The sequence below is a fragment of the Lonchura striata genome, chromosome 3, assembly GCF_050655825.1.
Source record: "Lonchura striata isolate lonStrDom1 chromosome 3, ASM5065582v1, whole genome shotgun sequence".
Classification (NCBI taxonomy): domain Eukaryota; kingdom Metazoa; phylum Chordata; class Aves; order Passeriformes; family Estrildidae; genus Lonchura; species Lonchura striata.
Window position 1 is genome coordinate 30,158,808 of NC_140705.1, and position 25,694 is coordinate 30,184,501.

Consider the following 25,694-nt stretch of genomic DNA (forward strand, 5'->3'; position numbering starts at 1 on the left):
CCTCATTTGATGTTTAGTCCTGTTCCGTAATATTCAGTGTGGAATAGTTGGTTGTGTGACTCAAGTTGTGTAAAGTCACAGTTGTGAAGATACTCTCAGCAGTACTGGGTACAAATATACTTTGAACCTGTTTCCTGTTGTGGAGTCCTTCCTTGCAGTGCGGTGTATGCTAATACGTTACAACTTGCAAATTGCAGTGTTTTACTGCTTAATTTAAGCATAGTTTGCATTTCTTATGGTTTGATTGGTTGGCAAGGCATGCAGAAATTCTGAGTCAGATGCACCTATTTCTGGATGCCCAATGTAATTAGGTGCAGCCCTGAAGCAACATGTTTTGTGCAACTTTCCAGGCACACAAAATGCAGAAATACAAGGGAGGGTTTAAAAATTGTTTAGAAAAAAAAATAGTGCCATTTAACTTTGAATTATGATTGTATTTGCTCTGGTGAGCTTCATAATTATGAGATTCTGCTGCTTTTTATTTTTTTCCTTCCTGGTTTTTTTTTGGGCTTTTTGAGGTTTTATTTTATTTTATTTTTTTTTTTTTTTAGTAATTATAACTTTGATACATATGAAATATGCCAGATGGACATTCCTGGAAATGTCAGTGTCCTGCATAACCTTGGAGCATTTATGTAGAACCAGCATGGTCATTAAATTCCACAAATTTCTGTTTTCTGTAACCTTGTCCTGGGACATTGCTGTTGAAAGTGAGTTTTGTTTCTGTAGCTTATGTAGCTTGGTTTGCATGACCAGCCTGCTAAAAAGTGTATTGATTACTGCTACTGCAATTGGGTACATGGTGCCAATTGAAAACAGGACTGAAACCAGCAGCTTCTTCCAGACATTATTCACTGCTGCTAGCTTTTGGCTCCTAAAAATTTGGTTTGAATTTGTCACTAGGAGAGGAAAGCAGCTTGACTGTAATTGTCTTACTAAAATGGAAAAGTATCCAAAAAAGGTTTCTGTACTTTTGAAGACTAAGGTTCTATTGAAGAAATAATTTTAACTGCATCAAATTAAGTGCTTAATTGCTTGTGTGTAAATAACAGAGTAAAATCCATAGGGGTAGTAATTTAGGGGGGAAAATAAGTGCAGCAGTGTCTGGTGTTGGTTTCCTTAAAATACAAGAAATCTTATCAGTTCCCAGAGCACAAAATCACATTCATCTATTTATTCAAAGTATTGCCTCAGAAGAGAAGTGTGTAGAATTTAAAGATCTAAGGAAAAAAAGCCATTAATTATGCACTTTTTAAAAGAAACCCAGAATCTAATTTTCATCTTCTGTAGAGTTGTTTTTTGAGGTCTGTCCCAGTTTTCTTGGCTTCATTTGAGAGGTGATGTCCCACATCAGCTGCCCTTGGCTGAGTGCAGGCTGTTACCCGCACTCTGGGTTGTACCAGAAAATGTCTGTCAAGGTGTGGCTGTGTGTGACACCAGGCTTGCTTTTTGGTGCTGATAAGTTGCTGGTGTTATGGTAATCACTTCAAATCTGGGTAGGCAGTCTAGTCTGTAAGATGTGAATGCTAGGTTTGGGTCACTATGTTTCACCAGCTATGGTTAGCAAGGCCTTTTTCCTGTTGTTAATCTTAATTTATTTATTTTTTTTAATAGAGGGTCTTTTGAGTATTATTTCCCCTGCTAATAATCCTTTGCATGTGATTTCTTTTTCTGTAAAACCTTACCTTAAAACTAAAGATACTCTCTTTAATATATGGATATTGAAAATTTGTGTTAAATACTTGACTAGTTTATTAATTTTCTTCTATTTAAAATGCATTTTATAATCCAATTAGGTAGATAATAACAATAAACGCATTCCCTAAAATTCCAGTAAATAGTATAGTCAACATCTTAAATTTCCAATAGAAGAAAAATGAAGTGACATTGGAGACTCAGAGAGTAGAAAAATTAAGCCAAGACTGAAATTTGGGGAAATTGCTGGGGCATTTTTTTTGTTTATTATAATTATATTATTATTATTATTATAACCCATGCACTGCAGTTTTAAAAAACTAACATTGATGTGAATGAACATTTTTCCCCTGCTCTGTAGCTTTCAAAACTTAGACATTTCCCCCGTGCTTTAAGCTTTCCCTTCCTTTCAGTGATGTTTTCCTTTTGACTCAGCAGCCATACACTGAATAGGTGCACCAGTGCAACAGGAGCATGTTTAGGTGTTATTTCATGTGTATGCTGCATTATTCCTCACACTAAATACATACAGAAGCGCCATCAAGTGAGTGAGTTCCAACAAATTACAGACCCACCTTTAGGTGGATTCTTTTGTACATAAGTATATGTGTATAAACATGTTGCTAAAGTAGCAGCTCCAATCTTGAGGTGAAATGATGTGGGCTTCCCTATTTCCACATCACTGAGGTCTAGCTTACACCAGAAGTGACTGGCTGCATCTATCCTGTCTTGTACTTGGCATCTTGTACCCTTCTGAGCATCAGGTGATAGTCCTTACACATATTCCTTGGGGGTTTTATCCAAACTATCCAAAAGAATGAGAAAATTGTGTTGCAGCCCACCAGAGTGGTGTTTTTAATAGCACTAAACTTAAATTACATGTTTTATAAGCTACTGTTAAGTACCACATGAGCCAGTTCTGTGGCCACTTTATCCATCTGTTGTCCTTTCCCCCAAAAATAAGGGTTTGTGGGAGCAAACTGTTCCTGAAGACAAAGAGCAAACCAGAGCTTCATCTCCTGCCTGAAGTATCCAGGAGTGCAGAGCCCAAGACCTCTTCCTGGCCACCTAGGCTTTAGCAGTATAGGCATACTCAAAACTCCACAGATCATGCTGTAGAAGGGGTGATTGGCAGTCAGAGCTGGTCTTTGTCTTAGGAAAATGTGGGATTTAAAAAATTCCATCCCAAATTGCAGCAAAGACTTGGTGTTCCCTCTTTTCTAAATCAAATGTAAAATATATCTCTTAGGTAAATACTGTGCTTCAGTTTAGCCCCAACATGCTTTTTTCTTTTTTTTTAATATACTGGGTTTAACTTCACTAAGACTTTCTCACTGGAAATAAAAGGCTTTTCAGATTTATCAATAGTCCTGTGAAGCAGAAATAAAATCAATCATTTCCTTTGATGAAAATTTGGATACTTGGGAATTGGTATGTTTTTTTCAGGAGAAATATTTGCTCAAAATTCCCAACCAGCCATTCTCTCTCTTCCACTCTCTCCCTTTTCTCTGCAGATGACCAAAATGTGGAAAAGAGGTGACACTCCTGCTAGAGATTTCATGTTGCATTTTTCATGAGGAATTCACAGAGGGGAGGCTGATACTCATGAGATTAGCTTCTTGGCTCTGCTTGATGCTCTAAGCAGCACAATTCATTATTACAAGTACAAAGTAGATGTAAAAAGAAAGCTGAAGGAAAGGATGGAGAGGCAGCATGTAAGTATTGCTGAATACTGGTTAAACGTATTAGAAGCTGTTAATAGAGTTTGGCAAGCTGACCTCCAGCTTGAACTTTTAACCACCCACTTCTACCCCTCCAGAAAAGACAAATTATTGTGAAAACATTGGTGACTCTTTCTGGGCCGGCTTCTGACACTTGGTGAGGAAGAGTGCTCTGTCGTAAAACTACTGAAGTTGTGTGTGTAAATATATTTTTCACCCTTTTTTACTCAGACTCTGTCTTTGGTAATACTTTCCGTTTGAATCTTGGTGCTTTCCGGGGCTTCTGCTGTAAGGGAGCTGAGGCCCGTGCAGAGCTGCAGAGCTGATAACCACAGCTGCTGGCTGCAGCACGTAGCTGGGCTTGCACAGTGCCTGCCCTGAAGTGATTCACTTCAGCCTTTGCAGTTATTAAAGGCCCAGGTCTTGTCCCTCAGGACTGCAAACATGGCTCTGTACTGGGGAATGGCTCATTGGAAACCTTTAATGAACCAACTGCAGTGTCACTGTTTCAGCTGTTCCAGGCTTCTCCTTTTGTCCCGCTAGAGATGTAGGCACTTCAGAAGAACCCAACTAAAAGGAGACATTTGTCCTTCAGAATGGGACAGCATAGATAGAATCTATAGATAGAATGTCCATATAGAATCACAGCATCCTAGAATAGTTAGGATTGGAAGGGGCCTTTAAAGATCATCTGGTCCAATGCCCCTGCAATGAGCAGGGACATCTTCACCTAGATCAGGTTGCTTAGAGAACCTGTGTCCAGGGATGGGACATCTACTACCTCTTTTAGCAAACCTTATATTTTTTGCTTCCTTTTACCTCAAGTCTTGTATATGTAAGTAATATTTTGAAGTGTATTTTATCCCCCAAATAAAAGAAAGAAAGGTTTAAAAATGATTAAAAACAAATTAAAGAAAGGTGAGTCCCTTCATATGTATTTCTTCATCTTTGCCTATGATTTTTCTATCTTGATATGATTTTTTAAGACCTATAAGCAAAGTGAGCAGTTCAGATATCAAATACAGCATCTGTGGACTTCAAATAAATGTGCAAAATGTTTGGACTGATAGATAATGTGTGTAGTAGTACTTTTATGTTTGGTAGTAAGATGTAATGTTTTAACCTTTTTATTTTTATCTGTACCTGAAATACTTTTAGATAAAGAAACCCTGTTATTATGCTACTGATCAGAGGATAATTCAAAGCAAAGTTTATGCAAGTTAGAAATACTCTTCAGGTTGTTTAACATTTCACAACTCCTGTTTGAGAGAATGCAAATGAAGCAAGCCAGTAATTGAAGACCAGTTGATGTTACACACGGGTGTTTCTTCTTTTAAATTTGGCTTGAGGCATAAAATAACAGCTTGAGAAGCCAGTACAACAACCACTAGCTTTTATGATTTATTTAAAGTAGTCACACTTTTAAGCACGAAGGAGCTTGTTGAAGCTATGCTCTTGATATAAAAAAAATATCCATGGAAAAAATATGCCCTTAACTGTGACGATGTTTTCCTGTCTGGTGCTGCTGCAAGGATTGAGAATTTCTTAGATGAGGAAAATAACCTAAAAACTGTTGCATTTTTTAAATGTTATGCTATGAAATACCAATCAAGTGCCATTCAGCATTGAGTTCTGGGAAAATAGTGTGTGTGTTTGGCTGTTTCTGTTTTTCCTAACCTTCCTGATCTCAGTGAATAGTTGTTTTTAGAGGGAAACCAGGAGGTAGTGCAACAGGAACCTGTTTATCATCCTGCAGTTCTGGTTGCAAGGAACACAGATGGGTGATGACTCTCTATCACTTTGTTTCACACTTCTGCTCACCAATCTGTCCCGCTGTCTGTCTGCCTCCTCGGGTCTCTGCTTTCAGTTTGCCATTTGTCATTTCTATTTCCGTAGTGGACCTCTCTGGAGGTGAGCTGAAGGGAAGCTCACTAAGCAAAAACATCCAGGAATTTGGTAGCTGGAGCCTTGGACATCCTACAACATTCCCATTGACTTCTTCAAAATTACATAATTTAGAAAAGATTCTGCACTTACTATTTCTCCTGATTAAATTAGGAATATATAAAAAATATAATATGGATTTTTTAAAATTTCTGTGGGAATTTTTATGTCCACTTGAGGTCTTGAACATCTTGTAGTTTAAATAAGCATCTAAATGTTTTGTTTGAAATAAAAATATGCAGCATGCTGGAAACCAATTGACCCAGACCATTTCCATAATTTCTATGTTTGGTCTGTGAGGAATGTTTGCTGTGGCATTGCTGGGATCTCCTTAACCTACTGCCCAAACTTTTTAACCTACTACCCAAAATTCCAAAGTAAGAAAAAAACAGGTAGCTGATACCCTGCAATATGACTCCTCCCTTTTTTTCCTCCTGGAACTTCATGATGATCCAAACTCTCTGCATATGTTGGGGAATTGAAGAGCAATGACAGTGAACAGCTCATGGTCTCACATTTTTTAAAGATGAAGTTAGAAGCTAGTGCTGGTTATCACCAGTTATGGTTCTGGGCTAGCATTTGGACTGCACAGGTTAATTCATGTAACAATCAAGGCACAAATAATACATTGAAATTCTGTGGAAGAGAATTGTTAAGGCCACTGAAGTTCCTGGAAGTGCTAGGCAAATGTGGAGCAGTCCCTCTTGCTGGGCTTGGCTGGACATAGGCATGGTGGGGAACCTGGTCTTTGGCAAACAGGTATTTTTGCTGTGACCTCTATGTTAAGTGAAAAGGAGTTATTGCCTCATGTTTTGCAAAGGTATTTGGCAGTCCAACTTCAGATTTATTGACTGATTCCAAGACAATATTTCTGGCTCTTTTCTCGAAGTCTGATTCGTTGCATATTAAGTTGGCAGTTAAAAAATGCAAAAGATGCTGGATGAATGAAGAATTGCAGAACCACAAAGTATGCTGAGGTGGAGGGGACCCACAAGGGTCATCAGAGTCAAGCTCCAGCCCTGAACAAGACACCTCCAAGAGTCACACCCTGTGCCCAAGAGCACTGTCCAAATGATTCTTGTACTCTGTCAGGCTTGGTGCTGTGATCACTTCCCTGGGGAGCCTGTTCCAGTGCCCAAACACCCTCTGGGGGAAGAAACTTTTACTGATATCCAACCTAAACTCCACTGACACAACTTGAGGCCATTGCCTTGAGTCCTGTCACTGTTCACCACAGAGCAGAGATCAGTGCCTGCCCCTCCTCTTCCCCTCATGAGGAAGTTGTAGTTGCAGTGAGGTCTCCCCTCAGTCTCCTCCAGGCTGAGCAGACCAGGTGCCCTCAGCCGCTCCTCATTAGGCTTCCCCTCAGTGTGATTTTAATGAATCGGTAGCCCCTTAAGCAGCAAAATTAATACAGCAAGGCATTGTGTTTGTTTTCTGTTTTGGTGCCTTAAGATGATCAGAGCTCAGTCTGATACTTTTTCTTCTGCTGTGGCATCGTATTGCAGGTTCTTCCATGGATTTCTGATGCACAGCAGGAGCTGTGTCACATGTGGCACCTTTCTTTGGCACAAAATTTGCATATAATTTCTTTTCTTTGCTGGGTCATTTATTTTCATTAAACATGTAAGAAGGCAAAATTTTTAGTCAATTCTCCTCTCTCTCGAATCAGATTAGAATCAGCTACTGAGCTGAAAAGCCAAACTGGTTTGGGGGGAACCTGGATTGGATGAATGGGCACACAAACCACCTGACTGAAGAAGTCTTGTTTCCAGAATAATCCGACTTCATTCCAACTGCTATCTCATCTGTTACTTGAAGAGGATCAAACTAACCATATTCCCAGAAACAAAACAGTATCAGTTTCAGACTATATGGTGGTTTGTTTTTTTTTTTTTTAAACACACTGAGTTGATCCAGGGACAATTGATTTAAATGAACGGCAATAGTAACACAGATTGTCTTGTGCCATAAACATCCATTGTGCTTCTCCAAAAGAGGAGTCTTCTGTGTCAAAACGTAACCTAAATAAAATGCAAATCACAACATATTAAAGTTGGTTTGATTCTTAGGTCCAAGGTCTTTCAGCCAAGAATAGCATTTCATTTGAATGAAAGTTTTCCTGGGAGCATAAATATTAAGTACCCCCACACCTTTTTTTAGTCCTTAAGGATTCAAAAGATGATTATTCGAAGATCAAAATCAGAACCTCTTTCTTTTACTAGCCCAGAGAGATCTTGATGTTAAGCAACTATAGTGCTTTCTAAGTAGTAGCCAGCATTTGGAACTGTTATCTAAAGAAAACTCTCTAAATGAACTGGGTGTCCACTGTGCTGCAAGGACTGAATAAGCAGAGAGGGGCTGCCAAGAAAGCAGACTGCAGGACACCACTTGGGTAAGGCCAGGTATACAGAGTGGATACAGGAGCCATACAGGAAAGGGGCTTTGTACCTTCAGAAGATCCAGAAATGCCCTAACTTCTTAGGGAGCTGATGCAACCATGCTCTTGAGAAGCATATTGAATTAGATTTTAAAAATACTTTAGGCTGTGTGGAAAAAAAACTCACTAAATATATTCACTGTTTTGTATAATATAAGAACTCTTACAGGTTTTTCTTTTCTGCATCTTTGTCTTTCCAGCAAAAGACAAAGTATCTTATTTTGTTGCCTTGAAAAATTGGGCTTTTTTAGTCTTAGAGACTTACCCTTGGATAACTGTTCTGTAGAAAAACAGTTTAGTTGGTAGTGTTTGAACTCTGCTAAATAAATTTGGTTTTAAAGTAAACTCTTTCAGTTTTAAATCAGCATGTTTTAATACTAAGTGTTTTAGAGTAACTTTGCTGTCTGCACTACAAATAAAATGCAATATCCCGCTTCAGGAGAATAACATGTAATCATATCTCTCAGCAAAATTTTCTTCAAGGCTGTACATGTTAATTAATATAGTGTCATCAGAATGTTGGAGACAAAAAAAAAATCCCATATTGGTGACAAAATAGATTCCAACCAAAGTGGTTTTGTTTTTAATATCGCAGCTTTCATAGGAATGATGATTTTAAAGTCTATTTTTTACTGCTGACTTGTAGGTAACTACAAATAACTGAGAAACACTTTCTCTCTTGCATTTTTTTTCTCTCCCAGATTTTGGTCCAGTAGATTTAAAACTAAAGTCTTTGTTAACTAATGAGAGCTTTACAGAAGTACATATAAAATTAATGGATGGGATTAAAATTAATGGCATGAAACAAGAGACACACATCAACAACCCAGAATGACCAAATGCCATAGAAACAACATGCACAAGGTTAGGTTCTCAGACTAGTTCCTACAGCAGGAATGGAGAGATTGAGTGTATCTGAGCACAAACTGTATATGTATTAATTAATTATATTCTATACTTGGGAATAATTTAAATTGAAGACTTGGTTGGCATAATTAATTTACCTGAAATTCAAAAAGCAGCAAGAGTTTTGCTGCATGCCACCCTGTGCCTTTGAATGCCATTACATCACATGAGATGAATGCTGTGGAAATGGGTGACACAATAAAGCACTGCCCCTTTCACATTCCTTGCTTGAATGTCACCAATGGCTAAAGTTTGTTTGTGTCAATTGAATTACATCATTACCCAGAAACATACATACACCTGTTTCTGGGTGTGTATCCATTGAAAAAAGCCCCACCCAAAACACCAAAATGAACAACATTTAATTTGTCACTATTTGGCAGGATGGCTGAAAGTTCTAGGCAGATATGTTAAAAAATAAATTTGTATGAAAGCTGAAATGCTGTTTTTTTCTCAAGAAAAGGTCACTGAAAGACTTGGATGAAAAGGAGACTCTTGGAAAGAGGTTGCTTGAACTGGTTTTGGTTGTTTTTTGTGTTTGGGTTTTTTTTCCCCTACTAAAGAAAAAACATAATTGCATGTCTAAAATAAAGAAGAAAAACAACCAACCAAGAACAAATGCCTAGAATTCCTTTTTTTTCCTCCATATTCTTGTCAATTTTATAACAAAATATTGTCATTTTAACAAGCAAGTTCATAGCATTTTAAACATAGTAAAAAAAATAAATTGACAGAGCATCTGTTTTTAATCAAAATTTTTCTTTTAGGTACTGATGATCTTTGAAGGACATGAACGGCTTCTGAAAAACTTAAGTAACTGCCGTATCTTCTATTAGCAGTAAATGTGCAAGAAGTTAAATCCTGTATCCCTTTTAGGTTTCTAAGATTTGTAGAGTTGTAAACATTCTAGCAAAATTTCAGATGCCAACAGAGTTCTATTAAAAATATTATTATAAAGTTCTTTATAAAAACTTTTTTCCTATTTATGTTTTTATTGGCTCTCTGTAGGATATGGGTTCATAACCCAGTCATCATCAGTTCCACTCTGAAATTAGAAATGGGAATGAAGCCACTTTTCCACAAGTTAGACAGTAAGAGCTGTTTTGGTGCCAGCAAAAATGCGACTAATAATGATTCTTCCTAAAGATATGAAGTACAAGAGGCAAGGTGTAAAAATGGTTATCTGGAAGAAATTTGATAAGTCATTAAAAGATATATTGTGAATGAATATAACTCCTTGCCGTCTACTTCTGTAAAGTAAAACAGCCCTGGATTTTTGCTGATTTGCTTTATAATATTTTAAAACCTGTAAACATATGTCAATATAATTTGTATTGTGGTTAAGAATTTATATGCTTCTGTCTCTAGAAATTTTCAGGGTTTCTTTTTTTTTCCATAATGTGGACTTCTAAAAGCAACTTATATTGAAAACAAATATGAAGAATTGTGGAGCAGCTGTCAATTATTTCTTAGAATTCATGGGTTTTTTCCTTCCTGGAATAAAAAAACTGGGATTTAAGAAAGCTGGAAAACCAGACAGAGATGAGAATTTAGCTGTCCTAACATGCCAAAATATGATCTTATGGCTAATTTTGTTATAATATGTTTTATCTGCAAGTTCAGGTTCCCTGTCAAGGCAATGTGGACAGAAATGCTCCAGTCTAGTTTCTGTTGTAGGGGAGGAAATGGTGATAAATTTGAAACAAGGTATTTTATTTTAATTGCAATGTGTGCTGACAATGAAAGGTGAGGGGGCACTTCACCTTTCATTGGGGTATGAATTTCTGTGCATTGCTAAGGCATGCTGTGTGGAGGACCCTTCTCGTAGGTTGTTGCAAATTTAATAATCTGCAACATGCAGATTATTGAGGAAGGGAGTTGGTGATGTTATCTGTTAGTTCCCTTGGAACCTCTGTAGCAGTAAGACACCTTTGAAGTAATCAAGGGCCAAAGATGACAGTTTTGTATACCATAAAAGATGTCAGAAGTCATTCCCATTTGTCCAAAGCTGAGGTTCTGGGACTCTCAACAGAGCAGAGTGCTGAGGGGCCTGAACCCAAGTTCTAGTGTGAGGTGAAATTCTTTCAATTATTACTCATTTGTAGTAGGATAATTGCTGTGGAACATTGGAGAAGTGATGTCCATATTTTAATCTACAAGAATAAAGACATAGATGAAAACATTTGCCATCAAGCATCTCAAGGTAAATAAATCGTTAGGACTGTGTATGTTTGAACTAAATTTTTAAATTAAATTTGTATGCTGAAATATTTGAAATCCTCATCAGAAAAGTGTATACCAGAACTAGAATCACTGTTTAGATAATCTAGTTTCTTACATGCTCATCGGTTGGGATTATGGAGATTGTGATTTTAAAATTGTAAATAGAAGAAAATGGATAGACTGTTGCATGGTGCTTGGATATAATTTATGTATCTTTAGGGCATGGGTCTCAGATGCAAAAAGATCCATTCAAAAAAAGCCATATAGTAATTTATATATATATATGTATATCAACAAAATGTAATTTTAGGCAATGTCAGAGAAAAAAATTATTCTTTGTGTATTTTGCAATAATCAAGGTATGCTCACATTGAATATATGACAGACTTTCAGTTTTATTTTTCTTGGCTATTTTGTTTCTTTGGCAAACTTATTTTTTTTAGAATAATCAACAGAACCCCAGGAGTTGAGGAGGACTGTGAGTCTCAATTAGGTAATGGCTAAAACCATTTAAAGATTTGAACTGAGATGCAGATTTGGCTAGAAGAACCAAGCATGCCTAATATGGAAAAGCAGTAAGGTAAAAGTCAGTTTGATTAAAAACACTTGTGTTTGTTCCAATTACAGCAGTTGAAGATCAAGTATAAGAACAGTGGATATCTGAGAGAGCAAATGTGTACTATTGGGAGATGTACTGGCTTCAAAATAACCTGTGACTTGACTCCTAGCAAATAGCTGTGCTGAGGCAGTGTTGTGTGGTGTGCATTGGCTTGGTTTTATTTCACTACTTTATCAACAGGAAGTCCTGGCCAGTGCTGGTTGGTTCAGCACAATGCACTTCACCTTTCTTGTTTGCTGATGGGATCTCTTCCTGCTGCTTCTCCTAAGTGGTTGCCTTTCCTGAAGAGACTAAAGTCAATTCACCTCCATAACATTTCAGACCTTTTTCAGCATGGTCTACAGTTTTCATAATGTAAATCTTTATATATTCTATGCATGTTTTTGCTTTTGAAGCATTTGGTTTAAGTCTTGTACCAAACTCACTGTAGCACTTTCATGCCCAGAAAGCACCATGTTGAATTTTATGTTTTCTCAACAAGGACCACAATGACTATATCCATTTTTTTCAACACTCACTGATGTTTCCAACCTTGTTTTTTAATACTCAACACGTTTTTTCTGTAGGTATATCTCAATTCCTTCACTTCTCCCCCAGTTACTGCAGTTTCTGCCTCCCTGGCTTTTTTCTTTCTTTCTTATATTAACCAAGGATATCTCTTTCTCATCCTAATGACTGTCATCTTTTTCTATCCACCCTATTTGCAGGGTACCTTAGTATTCGGAGGCAGTGCTTGTGTTTTTTGCATGCCATTTAGTGCCATCTGTGGTAGTGATGATGACTTTTATAAGCTTTACATAGCTTATGGTATGAGAAGATACCTGCTGTATGGGTTTTATGGGTGTCCATTGAATCCCAGGCATCTGCTGCAGGAATATCTAAATACTACAGAAAAAATTGGAGGTGGCTATTTAACTTAGGTAAGCATGGACATAGTTATCCTGGAGTCAGATAACTCCACACATTTATCATCATTTTGATGACTGGCAACAAGCACTGTAAAAGAGTGCTTGCTGAGGAAAAGCTGATGTGAGTCCCAGTCTAAGGTCTGGATCAGATGGCTCCTCCTTGCACAAAGTGGTCTTAGAGCCTTGCATTAAAATGGGTACCTACTATGAGGTGCAATATGACTCACAATCCCTTCATGCTTCTTGGAGAGACAGCAGCGTAACTACTGCCTTGATGATGAGCAGACAAAGTGTGCAGAATGCGTTGCTGGAGAGCAGCGTAAAGGTCAGGCAAACTCAGCCTGTCCCTCGCCAAGAAAACAAGAGGTGGTTACTGTCAAAGGCCGTGGCAGCCGATTGTCCCCCCTCAGCTCGTTTGCTGTGTGGTTGGGTGAGCCCTTCTCTGCAGCTCCTCAAGTGTAGTGGTGTTTATCAACAAGTGGAAGCAGTGATTGTTGATGTAAGTTGGATGTTAGTGGTACTGTGAGTGCATCTGCCTGTCCTGTACTTCTGGAAGCAGATTTGTTCAGCAGTGGTGAACTCTGTCTCAAAAAATAAAACAAGGACTTTGAAGTACCTCCTGCTAATTTGTTTAGTATCTGCTAAATTTGAGCTTGATACTGTATTCTGAATCATCGAATGGCACAGATTGGCAATGGATTTAAAAACAGACCTTATTGTGTTTTGTGTTTCTTCGATATTACTGAAACTATTACTTTTCAATATAAGAAAGCTGTCATGATTAAACATGATGTGCTAAGCTGCTGAAAAATACTTGGAGCCACAGATATCATCCAGTCATTGGGCACAGGGGCCCAGCTGGGCCAGTATGCCTGTCCTAAGCTTCATCTTCCTGCACCTTGAAACTCTTGGCTTTAGCCTTTAGGTCTTGCATAGCCCACTCGTTATACCTTGTCAGCAAGTTGTCAAGGTGACATCCAATGTTTGGCTTTCAACTCCACTTTAGACAAGGTATTTATTCCCCTTTCTTCCTAGCATATCCTACCTCACAAATCTCACCAGGAAAAAGGAGTCAAGGCCATGCTAAATAAAATCAGAATTCTACAGTATTTGCATTGTAGTTAGGAGGAGCATCCAGCAAATGGATTTATTTGCATCATCTAAGTTAGGTTCGAGTCCTTGGCTTTCACCTTATGGAAAAAAATGTAGTTCCATACAAAGGCTGTACATAATAAAAGTAGACAAATGACAGTGACACACACATTTCATGTTCTGGAAAGAAATAGCAGGGCTGAATTATTTAAATCTTAATCATGTCATTTGCCCCATGCCAAAAAGGTTTTGGGTGCTGGGATGCTAGACTATGAGAAAACACATTCAAATTACAGTAGAATTAAAAACTGACATTCATCAAAAATAAGTGTTACCTATCATATAAATACTTGTCATATGGAATGCAGATTGTAAGGTTATAAAAAGATCTTGTTTTAGAAAATGGCTTTCAATAATAACACACAATGAGCTAAATTGTAATTTATTGTAATTTATTATTTATTGTATTGTAATTGTAAAGGGTAATATTTTTATTACCCTTTTTTTCTATATCATCAGAGTAATGGTGAGAAAATACTGTTTTCCTCATCTTCATACTTTTTCCACTTTGATACTTTGATAGCATTTAAACAAAGAAATTATCATAGCCAGATTATTAAAATATTCTTTCAGCCATGAAAGTTATGCTAAACAATGAGAAAATATTAATTCACATTTTGATTAGGATTTCTGAAACTGTTGATGTAGAATGTTCCCTGCATTTCCAAAAAATTCTTGTAGAATGTGAAGCAAACCCCATGTTCCTTTGAAAACTAGGATTGTATTATATATATATTTATTCTTTTACAGAAAATTTGGTACTTTTAAAAACACTTTTAGTTAATCTAGTTTACCTGTCCAGTGACAGCCAATGCCACCAGTGCCATTTCCTATAGAGAGACTGGTTTTCTAATCATCTTAGGTCTGGAGCAATATAAACCAGAGCAAATTAATTTAGTAGGTGCAAGTCATAGCAAAGCGTTTCTGTACCCATAGATAATCTTCCAAATATTGTAGAGGTGAGTAGTGGATACATATTTGAAATTTGTGCTGCTGTATGGGGTTTTCCTTCTTCACTGTCCGTGTCTTTTTAACATGTTTGTCATCAATCTTAAAAATTAGGTGTTCAGCATAATCACTTTCTTGTTTCTTTTCTTTCCCCTTGGATTGGAGTAGTACTATTAAATTGCATAGTTCTCTACCTTAACCAGCCATATTGGAAAGATATTTCCATTAAAGACTGAACCAAGGGTCGTATCATGACAAGCTGTATCATGATAATCTGTGAGGGGTACAGAAGTACCACTGCTATCTGGTCATTAGGAGTTTTAAACACCAGTAGTTTATGGGTTTGAGTATGGATGAAGCTAGACATTTTTAAATTGAGAGGTCTGATGCCTTAATAAGACCTTTAGAGGTGATCTCTGCTCAAAAGCTCTATATACTTTACAGAATAAATACAATTAAAGAATTATTGCCTACATGTTGTGGTGACAAACTGTTAAGTGCCTGTAGCATGTCTCTGTATTCCGCTCCGTCAATTTACCTTGCTGCTTAGTGGGGGAGATTGCCTGTCTGGTATGCTGTACAGCATGGAAATCAAATTGGGATAAAACTCTCATGTAGGAATCCAGACAGTCTGATTTCCTTTTGTTTCTCATGTTTATGTCATTTTTTAAGTCTCACTCTGTGTTTGTGGGTGGGATGTGCAGCACATGCGTCAGCTGCTCTTTCTGTGTTTTCGGGGTGGATTTGTAGCATTTGTCATAGTGCAGCCTTTGTGAAGGCTTTCTTTAATTGTATTTAAACCCACACAAAAGTGTGTTCTCTAGTTTACAAGCTGTGATTTAGGAAATATTAACTCTTTTTAAATGGTGATATCTTTTGAAAGGTTAGAAAAAAGAGGAAAGGATGTAAAGTCCTAGTTCATATTACCAGCTTGCCATGCTGAAAGAGTCCTTTTATGAAACTGGTGACTGGATGAGAAGAGAAAGTAGAATCGATTCTCACCACAGATAGAAATAGGAGTGTTCTAGTTTAGCAGATAATTTCAGACTTTGAAGGAAAAATTCTGAAGAACAGAAATGTCTCTCAACTTACAGAAATGTACCAAATAATTTTTCATGCTAAAACAAATTTGAATTGATGTGTTTTGAGCAAGATTCATTTGTTTAGCTAAGACTGTTTATATCTAAAAAATATATTTTTTAAATAACATTTGTACCTCTGTTATATTTCTGATTTTCCTATGCTTTACTTTATGTTTCTGCTAAAACAAAGTATACAGTGACTTTCTTCCTGGTTTATTAGACAAAGAAGGTATTTCATGTTATGAAATCTGAGAACGTTTGATTAGTAAAATATTTTACAGCTTCTAAATGACCAATGTAATATAACATTTGCAACTATGCAAATAATATGTAGGGATAGTGTTTTACAAGATCTGTCTTGCAGTTCACTTCCTCTAAACAGAATTTTCTTGTTTTGTTTCTGCTTGCTGACATACTTGATGAAGTTTGCTTGAAACAGTCCTATAGGCAGATCTCTTCCTTCTGACCAGGGGGATTTCATAGTCCTGATGTGTGATGTCTGGATACACATTTTTGCATTGCTTGAATGCACTCTGAGCACCATGGCAGGCTCAGAACAGACCTGAAGTTGCCAGGTAAGCAGCAGCCCCAGAGTCATCACAGCAGTAATTCAGTCTCGGTGTCAGTAACAAGTTATCCCCTCAGCTTCGGTAAGACAGGCAACTTGCAGTTCATGTCCCAAGTACAAAGGCTGCTGGGTCTGTCCTGTGACTGTTGGCTCCCTCTCTCCTCCCTTGCAGCTTCCAGTGCCGTATTCCCAATTCTGTAGCTAAACTCCTCTCTTGCTCCTGTGTCTGGTGGTCACAGCTTTTGCCTGGTGAGCCTGGGGAACTTGCCAAACTAACTTTTCTTCATGGACACCCACAGGAGGGCTCCTGAAACAACTCAGGAAATGGCTGGAATGTGTATTTGGGTTTTTTTGGTCTTTTGGGGAAGTTTTTCTTCTGCACTTGTTGCATATACATCAATTTAGGATCTAATGAAACTCTGCATTTCTTTACTACTCTTTTCCTTTTTTTGTTATTTAATAGTAAACCAGAACTAAATGCTGAGAAATTTAAGTTCTCAGTTAGCTCTACAGCTGCAGAGTCAGCACTACCTTTGTTTGCAAGTAAAACTTCCAAGGGCTATAGAAACAGGACTCACAACAGGTTCATTATCCATCATTACCCAGTTCATTACCCAGGTTCACTGTACTAAATCTCCCTGAATGACAGACAGTGAGGGGTAGCCTGAAAATACATAGAGACCTCTGGCACTTTGGGGATGACATTTCAAAAAAAGAAAAATATTCAAACTTGATACTGAGGACAAGGAGATGTGGCACTTTTCTTGCATTTTCATTTGGGATTGATGAGTTGATGTCAGCACCTTACTGCCAGCAACTTGGAAAGTGATTTAACCACTTGTATTCTCCTGTTTTAATTGATGGCATCTGCAGCATGGGAGAACCAGTGAGAAGTAAGGTTGTTGTTAACATTTTTATTTGCAAAGGAGATGTTGGGCATCACATGGACAAGGTTTTAGTTCAGTATGAATCCATACCTGGTTTCAAAAATTGCACTTAATACTAATAACAGGAACTGAAATGCTATTTAAATATAGTATAATTATCAGAGTTGGAATACAGTCAATGGTGTAGGAAAAAAAGCATGAATGAAGTTTTGTGCTATATAGTTTCCGTTTAGCAATTGAGCTACTTCATGGTTTTTTCATTGTGCCACCTGTCTTAAATATGTCCTTAGAAAAGACTTTTTAATGTTAATGACTCAAACCTTGTAGTTCCCAGTTCAAATTACATGATTTTTCAAATTAGAGGAAAGTGTGAGAGTAAGGATGCCTCTGTGAGTGTGAGTCTGACTTTGCAGGACTGAGCTTTAATCATTTGCAGTCTGTAGCTTTGAGTTTTTCAGCTTACTCATGTTTGCTTGAAGAACTGTGTCTTCCTTGTCTTTGTCTTCTTTATGGATAAATATGTTTGCTTTGCTTCAAATTTCTAAGAACTTATGGGAATTATTTTTAGGAAGAAGATTAATATTTGATAATTTGGTAAAGGTAAACAGTCTGGAGTTCTTAAACATGAAGTTGTATTGAAAATTAAATAAATAGTATAGCTAAAGGAAGCTATATTTGGAAGTAAATATTTGATGTCATGCTCTCAGGTAACATCTACAATTGAAGTAGCACTTGGGAAACTACTGAGAGATGGGTAATGAAGTGAGAGTTTCAGAAGAGTGGATTGAAAGTTTGGGCTTTCTGTGTGGTGAACAGTAAAAACTTGGGAAAAGCTTAGTGGGCTGAGATTTTTCTTTTTTTGAGGGAAATGCTTCTCATAAATATGATATTTTTCTCACAGACAAACCTATGAGAAAAATTCTCACATTATATTTTATGCACTTTCCTTTAGAGTTGTTTATTCTCTCATTTTAGATATATTGAGTAACGGGAGACATATTTTTTCAGGACTGGAGATGCCTATGAATTGTGATAATGTGTGAACAGTCCTGAACATTTCACTGTTTCTATATTCAGAACAATGTGTGTTGTTTTACATATGGCTTGGTTATAAAATAGCATAAACTTAAGGACAGTAAATGCTCTTTCTCTTTTCTAATTATAACTTGAGTCACTGTCATTCCCTGATCTCAGATTTGCCTGATGTTCCTCATCCACGGGTCAATAATGAGTTTTCAATCACACTTTTTAGTTGTGGGCCATACTGGCTGAGATTTTTTTTTTAGCTATATGTTTCCTTTCACTTGAATTATTTAGAAAAACATAACTTAAAACATGCTGTCATACTTAGAGAAAAACAAACAAACAAAAAAAAAAGGAAGAGGAAACACAGATTATTTTGTTTACATTTAGCTACCAGAAATAATGTAAGGAACTGGGAGAGAAACTATCAGAGTTGCTTTACACCAGAGGTTTGCAGTTATAGATTGTTCTGGCCCCTGGGAAAGGATCCAAAAAGGATGTGCAAGCAAGATGTCTCTTCCCTCACCCTTTCTCTGAAGATCATCCTGCCTTTCAATAGCCTAGAACTTGTACACAGATTGCCTTTAGGTATTCGCTTCTCAGCTAGGACATAGTTGTGAAATGTTGTTCACACCTGGAGTTCTCCTTCTAAAATTAATTATTAAAGGTAATTTTATTTTGGTCCATTGTGAGATAACCAGAGATAAAGGGATCTGTGACCTGTCCACAGATCTTTACGTCTGGGTATGGTAAAGGGGATGCCAATGACATTTGCACATGTCTACTTTGGCTTGGTTTCTTAATTAATTAACAGTGCGGTGATGTTACGAGGTTGGCTTGATTTCTTTCCCTTTCCTTTTCGTGCACTTCCTGTGCCATGACAGCTTTTTCCTTCATGTTTCTTAGTGTGATATGTTGCATTTCCTTCAAATCTCAAGCCTGCATCAGGGTCCAGGCTGATTTATTTACCTGGATTCCGAGTCCCTGCCTTTCCTCCCCCGGGCACATGTGACGCATGATACTGGCCCTCTAGAAAACAATTAACAAAATTAATTCAACAATTGAGTGACTTAATTTAAAAACAATGAGCATACATTGTGCACATGTAGTCCCCACCTAAATTAGACTGTGCCCTCATTAAGATAAAGTTGCTTTGTTCTTCATTTACAGGAATTAGACTGAGTAAGGGTTTTCCCCCTAGCAAAAGCTGGATGGCTGTTTCTGTGCAGTTGAACTGACCTTGTTTCAGCTGACTGACTTCTGATTGCTACCATGGCAAGCTAGTGGCAATCACAATCAATCAGAAGGCTGCTTCTGGCCTCATACAACTTGACCAGAGACTAAGAATTAAACATTTCAGTGCTGGCAGAAGGGGCCTTGCTGCCTTTTTTGCTGGGAGAGGGATCTGCAGCTCTGTGGGGAAATATGGGTTTGGTGACCCATCCAGAGGAAGGTATCAGCAAGTGCTAAAGAGAATCCACTAGTTCATGTAATGAAAGCTTATGGAGTTCTGGCCGAGGCACATGTTAAGTTTTGTTACTAATACTATTACATTTTACCTAAGGTGATTTTCTGGGTCTGCTTGATTAGAGCAAGTATGAGGAAAGCCATTTGCTTCTGGACGAGGGGATGCAGATTTTGTCCCTGCAACCTTGCTTGCATGCATGCATAAATTAAACATAGGTGTGGTGAATTGCACTTGTCCTCATCCTTACCTTGCTGAGGGAGATGAAAGCCTGCTTATTTGTTTTAATATGTCCCTGCTTTTATCCTTTTCCTCATTTTGCCATTTATCCTTGGGCAAGACAGTATAAGACTGCAAAGTTGGGAGCAATTCGGGTCACTGCAAGTGTGTTTGCAGCATATCAGGTAGTTAATGGATAATAATTAATTTGAATTACCTCCTTTCCATCTCTCTAATGACTTGAATCTCATTTTCCCTTACCTTTTACCTCACTACTTTTTGTTTTCTTTTTTCCTTCCTTTGATCTTCAGAAGGGTACTTTCTAAATGCACATTTAAAAAGACTCCATGTGGATATGTGAGTGAACTTGAACATTGTCAAGAGAAAGCAGCTGCGTTGAACTGGTACCTAGAGACACTCTGAGAACTTTCCTCCTCCAAAGGCACCAGTTAAGGTTTCTCTCAGTTGTTGCTGCTGCTCACACAGAAACGTAACTCCTGTATAAGAGGTGATAACATCATTGCCTACCTTTTTGGCTAGTTTTATACAAGAAGAGTTCCCCAAAACATTCGATTCCCTATCAAGATATGCACACCCTGAATTTTAATCCTGACAGAATGAAGATCCTGTGTTAAAATTAGCCAAGAACATGTTGAGCAAAGCCACTAAAAGCAATGCAATGCTTGAAGTCAGCTCACATTTTCAGTAACATACTTGAACTGCCAGAACATTAGCATGCTTATAAAATTTGAGGTTAACTATGTTTGTAAAAATTTGTATTGCTTTGCATCAGTTGCTGAGCTGGAGTACACAAACATTATTTTAAATAAACAGTTTTGCCTGCTGCTGAGAATTTTATGAAAATCTGTTACCAACTCCTGTTTACACATGTAAATTTTAATTCTTTCACAGGCACACATGAAATATGACCTGGACATTCCATCTTTCACTGCAGATCTTCAAACTCTTAAATATGTTTGAAGGGTAGATGTTTACAGAAAAGAAACATATTTTTAAAACAATACAAATCAAGATTTCAGTATGAAATATTGCTATTTCTCAGATTTTACCACCAAAGTGCATAGTCTAAAAATAAAATTGCTGGCAAGTGTTAACTGCAATAGCGTGAGGAAATGTCTCCAGAATAAATAAATAAACCAGCCCTTAGCTAAAGCATTGGAGTAAAATGAACATATAATTCATCTGTGAAGCCACATATTTGGAAGCTGGAATGCTATGGCTGGTTTGTCCAATTTATCAGGACAAAACACTTTGCTGTATCTTGCTTGGAATTGCTCTGGAAACCCCTATGATACCACATTTTCCAATGCGCAGAGGCCATTAAAACTAAATTACTCGAAAAAACAGTAGCCACTAAATTATGGATGTATTGGCATCTAAACATTCAGTAGGAAAGAATTTTAACTTTGTAAACAAATGAATAATTTTTAAAACAAAAATGAAAATTACCTGTAAGATACTTTCTATACTAGGATGTCTCAGAGTAACCATGACAACAGTCTGGGCTTCAAGTTTATTTGCTGTATCTCAGCATATACATTTTTTTTTTAACTGCAAAAAGAAGCATCAGGGTCTACTGTACAAGAACTAGGAAAAATAGGTATACACTTGTAAACTTACAAGTGAGAATGGATATATGTCATTCTAGGTATATTCCTGTGGTTAAGAAACAAATTTTAGGTATTTTATCATTTCTCATCAGTGTCAGATCTGTTTCTTACTCATGGTGTTGTTTCCCACTGACAGACTAAAAAATGTGTGTTTTCCTGATAACATAATATGGTGTATTACATATTTTTAGAACTGTGATTTTTTTTCCACTCCAGAAATATTTTGACCCACAAATTAGACCTAAATTACATATGTATAAAAGCTGGTGTTTAAAAAAAAAAAAAAAAAAAAAGGTGGTTTTTTTCTGTTTATAATTACAAAGAGAAATTTGAAATCAAAATAAAGACAAAATAAAGACAACTGTCTTCTTCCTCTCTGACAAATATATCTTGCAGCAAATATCTGAAATTTAAAAATAAACTTTGTATAAAAGTAAGCATAGGTATATCACCAGTAATATATGCAAAGGCAGTGAAACTAACCTACCTTTAAGGAGAAATATTTTTATTTTTCCTCATAACAAAGTAACAAAGCATTTTTGCAGTAGCAAAAATGCATGTTGAACCACTGGCCATCTGGCTTACAAAAGTGTTGGGACATGTATTAAACTAAAAGGTGATTTAGTGGCCTGAAAGAATCAAATGAAATGTCCCAGCTGGTTTCTCAACCTGATGAGATGCAATGCAAAACCTGCAGCAGACTTAATGTTGGTTTTGTGTGTGTGTGTGTGTGTTGCAATATAGAGCCATAAAGTGTGATAACCAGTAAATTCAGTCCCATAAAACAATTGTTTTGTGGCCCCACGGTGTGAGAAGCCTTTTGCCATTTTGGAATACTCTGCGTAATAAATCTTCCGCTCTGCTTGGCAAATTATCAAAAACAATGTCCTACAAGTTGAGAAATTCATCAGATTATTACTTCACTATGATGTGAAGTTTTTCCATTACTAATGAATTAAGTATTGAAATCAAAACAACTCTGAGTTCACTGTCCAATCTGGAGTACACATTTCTCTGCAAGCAAGCAGCAAGAGTAGTTTTTTTTCTTTTTGTTTCCTCTCTTCCTCCTCTATTATCCAAAGGAGGGAGGGGAAAAAAACCCCACACAATAACCAGTGCAGTAATAAAGGCTGTGTGTTGATGATAATCTTTTATTTTAAGGACCTGCTACCACATAGACAAAGAAAAATTCTAATTAGAGAACATGCTCAGGCTACATACCAGAAGTGATGAGTTTTATACCTCTAACTTAGTGCTTCAACTTTTTCTTTTGAAAGCAGTATCTCTGCTTAGAATGGTATAACTGCAGATTTTTTCCCCTATTTTCAACAAGAATCTGATCTTTGATAAAAAATATAATTATCACTGGTTAAATGTCGATTTTTCTTTTAATTTTTTTTTAATTCTTTGAAGTGACCATTTTGATTTATTAGTTTGCTTTTACTTTTTTTTCAGGTTTTACCTATAATATTGCCCTTGTGCATGTATATATTTATTAAACACTCTGTCTGTGATGTTTCCAAGAGTTTGAAGTTTGATAAGTCTTTTTCAAGCTCCTTAACCATAAATATTGGCTCATAATGACTAGACTTGGTAATTTTTAATCATGCAGTGTGGTTGGCTTTAAATTCAGATAGTTACTATGGAGAAGTGCTTATGTCTTTGCTTAGTCACACTTCTATCCTTTTCTTTTCCTTGAGTGGACTTCAAATTACGAATTTACAAGCATTTTGGGGGAGGATTTCCATCTCTTCTGTGTACCTTAACATTTCATACATGTAATTATGTTTCATGGGAACTGTTGTGTCCTTTTTCTCAGGATATGTTTATCAGTAATTTTTTAAGCATTTTGTGGAATATGTAGCTGCTCCAGATGATTTTTAGTAGGGACTTGTGTGATAGGACAACAGATAATGGCTTTAAACAAAAATATTGTAGATTCACACTAGATATAAGGAATAATTATTTTATGATGCAGGTGGAACAGGTTGCACAGAGAAATGGCAGATGCCCCATACTTGGAGAGATTCAAGGTCAGGTTGGAGGGGCACTGAGAAACTGGACCTAATTGCAGGGACCTTTAAAGGCCCCTTGCAACCAAACTGTTCTATGATTCTGTGACACTATTGCTTCTGTTGTCAGCTGAGGAATTCACTCTGGTGAAGCTCAGGCTTAGCATCCAGTATCCTTCCTGAGTAGTCTCAGTACAGTGCTATTGCACCGGTGGGACACTATTACCATCTTTCCTCATTTTAAAAATCAAGCCCTTTTTTATCACAGGTATTTTTACTTTCTAAGTGACCGCAAACAGAAAGTTTTGGAGTGTTTATCTTGTTCATATTGGAATTAACTCTCTTTGACCAAAGAGCTAAAAATACTTTTTACAGTTGACCCTACATGAGACAGTCACTGACTGAAGTCAGAGAGTGAAACTGTTGCTGTGTATGAAATATGCCTCACCAATTCCAGTTTATCATTTAACATTGTGAAGCATTTGCTTTTGCATCCTTTATTCTAGGCCCCTTTCATAGTGAGCATCCTGGTTTTGAGGCCTGATTGCTTAAGACATATAATTTCAATTAACTGCCGCAGCCCAGAACAAAATGTATTATATGTGCCTTTTTAATGTTTGCAATGACAAAAGCACTTTGCTTTGCTTCTGGAAGGTATCCTGAAAACTGGGAAATAATGAATGGATAAAATCCTGTCAAGAGGTCCAATTTTGTCCAAATTTCCATTAATAATCATTAATGTTGTACTAATGTAATACTAACACTAATTGGGTCCTGCTGTGCTATGTGATATGTGCCTGTAATAATAGAAAATATTATAGTATTTCAGTTCCCCCCATTTCCCAGCAACACGGAGTGCTATGTTTATTTGAAATCAATCTTACTGAACATGAGGTCTCTGATAACTAAGGCCGTTTTTTTGTGTGCATGCAGCAGACTCACATAACCAGTATTTTATCACCAGTGTGAGATTTGAGGTAAGCCTGTCGTAGTTACTTTGAAATGTTTACAAGCAGTTTTGCTCTGAAGGGTAGCCCAGAAGGGTGGGGATTTGTTGCCCTTTCTGCAGGTGCTGGCGGGGTTACTGCTGCCAGCATTTGGCTGCTGTGGGGTTATTTGCCATTTGATCCATCTGTTCACTGTGGCTTCCTGCCTCTGAGAGGCATTAAATAATCAGCATAACCCCCAAATCCTTGTTTCTTAGCATAATGTGTTGTGGGAGGGTTTGTCCTGAATCCATATGGTATTCCTGGTTATGTCTAATTAGGCAGATTAGCTAAATGTAATTGTTATAACTGTATTAGAACAGACTTCTTACAAATTTATAAAACCAGTTGAGAATTGAGCAAGCAGTGCAGTTCCACTTAGCTGGATTTTTCTCACCCTGGTAAAGACTATATGTCCTTCTAGGTTACATATTTGGGGAGAGTGATTAATACATTCATATCTGTCAGCAATGGTGCAGTGCTTTGATAAAAGGCTATTCTGTTCACAATCAAATGACAAAGTAGTTATTTTTGGCTTTGTTTATGGAAAAAAAGACATTTTGTGAGATTACAGTTAGAGTCTGTGGAGCAAAAAAACCTAATATTTTCTTACCATTGTAGCTTAGAAAGAAGCAGACAGAAGGAGGACGTCTGAGATCCTCAGTCAGTACGGGAAGCTGGTTCTCTGGTTTGAAGATCTGAGTTGGTAGCTCAGGAATTCACATGCAAATCCTCACTGTGTTTGTGCATGGTTAAAAATTAACTCCTTTTACATTCTGGTCCATGTGAGGATGAAGCATCATGTTGGAAGCTGAGTGCTTCAACCATCTTTATTATTTGACAGCAGTGAAGGATTGTTCCTCCTTTATTAATTTTCAACTGAATTGAGATTGTGTCAGGAATGAGGACTCCTTGTTCCAGACAGAAAATTCAGTCGGATAACAGTTCTGATAATATTTTTTTTTTTAAGTTAGTCATTGGCTGCAGAAGTGACGTGGTTTTGTGCAAAAATGGTCTTATACAAAATAATGTGGAAGAAAATACAATGTCAGACAGAAAAGTGGACTTGATGGTGTACAAGAGGAATATAGTTTGCCCAAATTCTATTTCAGGAATGGCTGATGGGGTCAGAATCATACACGCAAAAGAGGCTAAGGCTTATCCTCATTTTCTAGTAGCCTCTTAACGTAATACCTGGAAATACCCACTACATTAATACCCAATACATTAATGGAAATACCTAGTAACAAAAAGACAACTTGTGT

The 25,694-nt window shown here is 37.1% G+C and overlaps 2 protein-coding genes across 11 annotated transcripts in view; one reads left to right on the forward strand and one right to left on the reverse strand.

Moving 5' to 3' along the window:
• Positions 1 to 25,694, forward strand: part of KCNQ5 (potassium voltage-gated channel subfamily Q member 5) — a 277,080-nt gene that overhangs the window by 16,071 nt on the left and 235,315 nt on the right. The gene's annotated exons all lie outside the window — the stretch shown is intronic.
• LOC146767827 (uncharacterized) overlaps positions 1 to 25,694 on the reverse strand; it is a 53,027-nt gene that overhangs the window by 15,513 nt on the left and 11,820 nt on the right. For 2 of the 6 annotated variants that reach the window (XR_014953634.1, XM_085574765.1), the window contains exon 1: positions 1 to 25,694. This exon is cut by the window's right edge. The gene's annotated coding sequence lies outside the window, so the exon portion shown is untranslated. The other 4 variants (XR_014953633.1, XR_014953637.1, XR_014953635.1 and 1 more) reach the window with 4 other exon arrangements.